The sequence below is a fragment of the Halichoerus grypus genome, chromosome 8 (genome assembly GCF_964656455.1).
Source record: "Halichoerus grypus chromosome 8, mHalGry1.hap1.1, whole genome shotgun sequence".
Classification (NCBI taxonomy): domain Eukaryota; kingdom Metazoa; phylum Chordata; class Mammalia; order Carnivora; family Phocidae; genus Halichoerus; species Halichoerus grypus.
In genome coordinates, this window is record NC_135719.1 from 75,810,843 (window position 1) to 75,818,054 (window position 7,212).

Consider the following 7,212-nt stretch of genomic DNA (forward strand, 5'->3'; position numbering starts at 1 on the left):
TCATTTCTGCAACATGAATGAGAAGACTGTCATAAAAGATATGGAATCTTAGGAGGAAATAAATAAAAATGAATCCTAGAGGGCAGCATAAAAAAAGAAGTGTATAGAAAAACTCTGTTAACAAGTAAATGAGTATTTTTAACAAGGGTTTCTTGTCATCCCCTTTGACTGGCATCAGAGTCTTCATTTGAACCATGTCATCTTAGGTGCTCTGAGCAAATGTCAATTATAATCGGCTCTCCTGATGAAGACTAAACATCAAAATAGGAGTGTGAAGGAAGCGGAGTGCCACACCATTTGCTGAGAACTTCTTTGAGCCATGTCTATTTGTTTCCTCTTCCTTCTTGGTGTTTCATCATATTCGCGATATGCTTTTTTGTGTGTTCTGACTTTCCTTCTTGAAAGTCTTATTCACAAGTGGGTGTCATTGTCGCAGTCACATATTGGCTTGGCACTGACTAATTACTTAACCTTTCTTGATGTTTTCTTCATTATGCATGAGGTGGGAAAAATTCCTCAGGTGCATTTTGCAACCTCCCAGCGAATGCTCTGGTTGTGATTTCTAAACCAAAACTGTTTGTATTACTCTAACTCTAAAATTGCTTAGTTTGAAAAATATTTTTTCTTTATATTCTTTGAAAGGTCTTATTTAAAACACTTTTCCTCCTGTTCTTTCCATGCAACTACCTTCATTACTTCCCATGAACACTTCCATGACCGTCTAGATTAATAAGTGAAAGCCAAAAATAAGAGAGAAAAATGTGCAGCTAATTTTATATATGAGCAAGTATTAAACAATAATTGCAACAGTTAAACAGTACCCAAATATTGGTAATATATCTTTGGTTTGCATGTCTGTTGATATGATTTTTCTTTGTTAAAGAAAAATCCCTTTTTTTATGTTAAATGAAAAAAGTCCTTTTTCATGAAGTTGAGGTCATTTAACAAAGACAGATTTAGTGAATGTCCCAATGTCTCTGTCTTTTCATTGTTCTTACAAAGGGGAAAGCTCGGAAAAACTTTTTATTTCAATGATACTATTTCATGAAAATATTTTACTATTCAGATATTAATCATAGGTATTATAAATTTAGTTTCTTAACACATACATTATATTTACGCTTGTTATTAATACTACTTTTGAGATGGAAGATAAGAATTTAGTGTTATAAATGTGTGAAATATTCTCTTTGATCTATTAGATCTTTTAATATTATTCAATATAGCACATATCATTTTGAGTTACAAGCATTAACTTACACCTCTGTCTCTTTCCCCCTTTCAAGATTGGCAGTTTCTAGAAAGCAACAACCTTGCCTGCCTTATGTTCATTTCTTATCAACACATAGGTTCTTGGCATGGTGCCTGGCAAATAGTGGGTGTTTAAAAATGCTCTGTAAATAAATAAATGAATGATATTGATGTTACAGATGCACACAAATTGTGTAGGTTTGCTATAAGTGTACAAATTCAATAGTCTTAAAAAATAATGTCAGTTAATTATCTGTATCTTAATATACATCAAGAAGCAGCAAAGAAGCCTATAAAGATCAATACTCAAGCTTAATCCCAAGCAGGTTCCGTAACTCCATCAAAACGGATGTGGTCACTCAAGACCTTTTCTAAAGCTTGGGGTGGCACCTTCACACATGAGGGCAATAATGGTTAAACTTGACAGTAATGGTCAGTGGGAGAAAATAGAGCTATTTTGCTTTCAAATGGTACTACCACCTAAAGAGAGGCAAGTCATGGTCAAAAGATAGGGTAGAATGAAGAGGGAACTGAGATTTATGATCTCTCCTCATACCAGCCACTATGCCAGGAGGTTTACTGTTGCTTCCCGCAGTTCTTAAAACAGCGCTAAGAGTTAGGCACTCTTACTCCCTTTTACTAATGAGGAAACAAGTTTCTCACAGCTATCAAGTGGGGTCCCGAGATTTAAACTGGGGCTGTACAATACAAACTCCGTTCTTTTGTGCAGAGAACATGCCCTGTCTTAAGTCCTTTCAAAAATAAGACAGGGCATAAATCAATGACACAAGTTATTCCCACCAGCCTTATCAGAAGTCAGATCCATCTCAGCTGTGGGGAGAGTGAGTATCAGGAAGGGTCTTCATAGTGGAAGAGCACAGACTTTGACTTGAGATGAACTTTGATCCATATCCCTGTTCTGCCTCTTGGTGATCTTGTGCAAGTTACTTACTCATGCTAATCTTAATCATTTATAAGATGAAGATGCTCATGGAATTTCCAAATGACAAGTGCAATCAATGCCTGAAACAGAGAAGGCCTTCAAAAGCGGTCATTGCTTGAGTCACCATTTACATAGAATGATGCTTCATTCTTCTTTCTGGGTGTGCTACTTAAAGAAAGACTTGGCTGTTGGAACACAACAGAAAAAGAAAAACATTGTCTCTAGGGAGAGCTTACTTGATTTTATGACAACGGTATATACCTCAAGGTACAGGTCAGTTTGATATAAAATGCCTTTGACGCACAATGAAATATGGCCCATTACACTGAATTTATACTTTTGCTTGTTATTTGCTTCATTATAAAGTGATTGATGATACATCTTGAAATTCATCAAAATTTCAAATGAACTATTTTTTGAGAAAAAAAATTACAAAAGTGCCTTCAAGGGATTTGCAAATGTACTATAAATTATAATCAATGCCGTAACAAATGCAATGGAAAAGTCAAACAGGGAGAGATAATTCCAAGTTTAGCAGATAATTCCAGTGTTGGGGTTTGCCTGGCTCTTAAATTATGGATCAGACTCTCTGAAGCAAAAGGAATATGAGAAAAATGGAGAAGGGGACACCAAGACCAGTACCTTTGTGGTACCAATCTGAGAGGAGTGATAGAAAAACTAAAGTGTAGCATGAAGTAAAGCTGGTGACAATGCTAAAAACGCCTAATCATGACAAGTCACTTAAATGCTACTTTTAGAGTAAGAATTAGAGCAAAGAGGTGATCATCTCGTTGCTTGGGAAGCCGACTGTAAACTTACAAGTTTAAAGAAAAAGGCACCAATGTTCTCTTTCTAGTCTGTTTCTGTCCAGTCCAGCCATGATGATGCTCCTCCAACTAGAAAGGCAGAACAATAACAACACTAACAATGCTACTTTTAATGCTTCTTCACATCCCAGGGCAATAGTCCTCCTGAAATCAGAGTGCACGGAAACCATGAACTCTAACTGGTGAAAAGTAGGACTGTGCCCTTGCCACTCCCTTCTCTTAAACTTCTAATTAAATTACTTTGTAAGATTACTTCTTAAATTATAAAATATAATAAATCAAAAATATAATAAAAGAAGCAGACCCAAGAAGCATCCAGACAACCTAATTATTGCCCCCCACCCTCCCACCAGGAAAAAAAAAAAAAGCAGCTAGGCATAAACACTAATGAAATTTAAACCACTGCATCTGGTGGCTGTTCCCCAATTTATAAATGGGTACCACTAAGCAATTCTGTCTGCATCATTTTCAGCATTTACACCAATTCATTCAGCCATTGGCGGTGCATTTGCAACTCAACCTGGCTAAATCATCCAGAATGGAATCCTACTCAAAATTAGACCATAATGAAACAGCATCCTGCAATGGAAAGAGCACAGGCTTTAGACAGATGGGTTTTTAGGCAGGCTCTCCAAATGATTAGCTGTATAATTATAAAATGGGGATAATAGTACCCACTTGTCAGTTGTCATTGTGATTCAATGCAGTGATATATTTGGGGAAACTGATATTTATTGAGCACCTACCATGAGTCAGGTAGCCTACCATTTAATCTTCTAGGCAACTTAATGAGGTAAATATTAAAGAACCAGGCTTTGAACCCGAGTTTTAGTCCAAATTTCATACACCTCCCATACTACGTAGTAAAATGTGGGACATGATACTTAGCACAAAGCAGGCCCTCAAGAGATAGTTACTGAACAGAATAAATAGCAAGATTATAGTGGAAGTGACCAAATCATCAAACCTATTCTTTAAAGTTTAGGACAAAATCATCTTTTATGCATTATAAGGGAAAATTTGGGGGTATCTCAACTAATAACTTAGGCATGGGACCTATACTTAAGCTATTTGATTGAATAAGTTGTTTAAATTGGGGGATCATTAACAAATGAACTACACATGCCCTAAAACATTTAAATTAAAACAAATAAATGTACATTAATTCACTAGTCTTTTGGTGTAGGGCCTAAGTCTTGTCTTGGCATGTCCTGCTGGTATTGGATATTTGTTGCATAAATCCTACTCATAATACATTACCTACAATTTCTATTTTCTTTTTCTTTAAAATGGAGCAACAAATTAAAAACACTTATGAAGTAATCTGAGTGAAAAACATTTCTAGAATTTAACAATTTTTCTAATCTTTTGCACCCAAATTAATAGTGTTTTTTATTGTGGTAAAAAAAACAAAAACAAAAACCCACTAGGAGATCTACTCTCTTAACAAATATGTAAGTATACATTGCGGTTTTGTTAACTATAAGCACAATGTTATACATCAGATCTCTAGGACTCTTTCATCTTGCATAACTGAAACTTTATGGCCATTGAACAGCAACTTCCCACTTCCGGCCTCTCCCCAGCCCTTGGCAACCACCATTCTACTTTCTGCTTCTATGAGTAGGACTACTTCAGACACCTCATGTAAGTGGAATCATGCAGTATTTGTTTTTCTATGACTGGCTTATTTCACTTTGCATGATGTCTTCAAGGGTTTTGAGTGGGGGGGATGGGGTTTTTTATCTTTTTTAATTTAAATTCAATTAATTAACATATAGTATATTATTAGTTTCAGAGGTAGAGTTCAGTGATTCATCAGTCTCTATAACACCCAGTTCTCATTACATCAAGTGCCCTCCTCAATGGCCATCACTCAGTTACCCCATTCCCCCACCGCCATCCCTCCAGCAACCCTCAGTTTGTTTCCTATGATTAAGAATCTCTTATGCATTGTTGAATTTCCTTCTTTTCTGTGGCTGAATAATATTCCATTGTAGGTGTATACCGCATTTTATTTATCCATCAATCTGGCAGTGGACACTTAGCTTGTTTCCACCTATTGTTGGCGATTGTGAACAATGCTACAATGAACATGAAAATGCACGTATCTGTTTGAGATCCTGATTTCAGTTCTTTTGGATAAATACCCAAAAGTGGGATTTCTGAATCATATGGTACTCTATGTTTAATTTTTTCAGGAACCTCCATACAGTTCTCCATAGCAGCTACACCATTTTACATTCCCACCAACAGTGAAAAAAAGAGTTCCAATTTCTCTATATTCTCACCAACACTGCCAGCATGTTTTTAGTAACAGCCCACTTTTCTAAAGCCTATCCAACAATATTCAACTTAAGTTTTATAGAAACAGCTCTACTTTGTTTCACATCCATATTCCACAGGATTATATAATACTTAATTGAAAATACATAATGTCAATAGCAATTGCAACTAGCATATTCAAGTTCAGAATAAAGACAACTGATAATTTGTAACTGTACAATTCAACTGGTAGAAGCAAAATGGTGGGAATTCTGGAGAAGAGTTAGTAGCCCAAATTATTCATCCTGCCCTGAGTATCAGTGAATGCATTTATAGAGAGAATAGAAAGGGCTACTTATGTGGAAATGAGTGAAGAGAGCTTCTACTTCTTGAAATGAAAAGGTTGGACAAGGTGACCTGTGAGATCAAAATAGGTCTTTGTGGTGGACTAAGAATCACCAAAATGGATTAGAAATTCAAAGACATTATCAGGGTCTTATGTTTAAAGATCCCTTGAAAGTTTGTTTTTTTTTTTTAAAGCTTTTTTTTTTTCTTTAAAGATTTTATTTATTTATTTGACAGAGAGAGACACAGCGAGAGAGGGAACACAAGCAGGGGGAGTGGGAGAGGGAGAAGCAGGCTTCCCGCGGAGCAGGGAGCCCAATGCGGGGCTCAATCCCAGGACCCTGGGATCATGACCTGAGCCAAAGGCAGACGCTAACCAACTGGGCCACCCAGGTGCCCGATCCCTTGAAAGTTTTAATTGAGTATACATATTTCACACCTTGCATATGGCCCCTTCCACAGATTTTCTTTGAAGATATAAAGGAATTGGTACAGATTTTCTTCTAATTTAAGAAGTTCACCTCTATTTTAAAGCTGATGCTTCTAAAATGCACTGTGACTAGGGTGGGTGGCTAGACCAGGCATCCAGAGACGTGGATTCAGGTGCTAACTCTCTAACTGGTGAGCAAGGAGGACCTTAGAGGATTGAACAGATGTGGACTTTGGCTCTGTCCAATCTTACAGTTTTATAATTCCGTGATCTTTAATATGTTCTCCACTCAGACATTTTCATGTGAAAATTGTCATGTTACATGGCAGTAGCTACTACCTGAATGGCTCGTCACTATTTGCAACTCTACGTTCTAGGCAATAATCAGCCTGATGTTTTTTTGTGGTTTTTTTTTTTCCCCCACCAAAAACAACTCTATTCCTTGTAGCTGCATACCAGGCTGCTCTGTCACCTAATGTCATAGTCATCCACAGTTAATTCCATATTGCTCTAGGCTCTGCTTCCACAGTAATTTAAAGCATTTCTGTGCCCTCACTGATGTTTGGAAATATCACACTTCAGAACACTATACTCCAGTTTGTTGAGTATCCTGCTGCTGTCTCTTCCTCATACATGACCAGTAGGCAGAATGGTGTTTTGATGAGCATCCCTTCAGTCCTGTTTTTCTGGTTGTTTTCAAGGACTTTATAGTTACTACTCTTTTCTTGTCACTTGATTTCCAGGTTGGATGACAGGTAACCCAGACGAAATTATTACAAAAGGTAGATATAATGTCAGCAATTGTCCGTGGTTTCTATGCCTGTAAAATATTAGAGAGCACTATTTTTTTTTAGTTATGTTTTTGTGGATGGGTTTTACTGCCACATTAAAAGATGTGTTTTCTGCCAATTTCTCTACATATGTGTCCTTTCTTTCAGTTTGGTTCTATTATTCTTAATCAATTCCTAATAAAACCTAAAAGCAGAATTCCCTGGAAGTTTTCAGTTCCATATTTCCATACATAAACTGTCCATAGGATCTATGCTGGAGATTGCTAAGGGAGCTCAGTTGTTTTTAGTTATTGAAACTGCACAGTAAAATGCTGATACCACAAAGTGACCCACTGTCTCATGTACGTACCTTCAAGGATA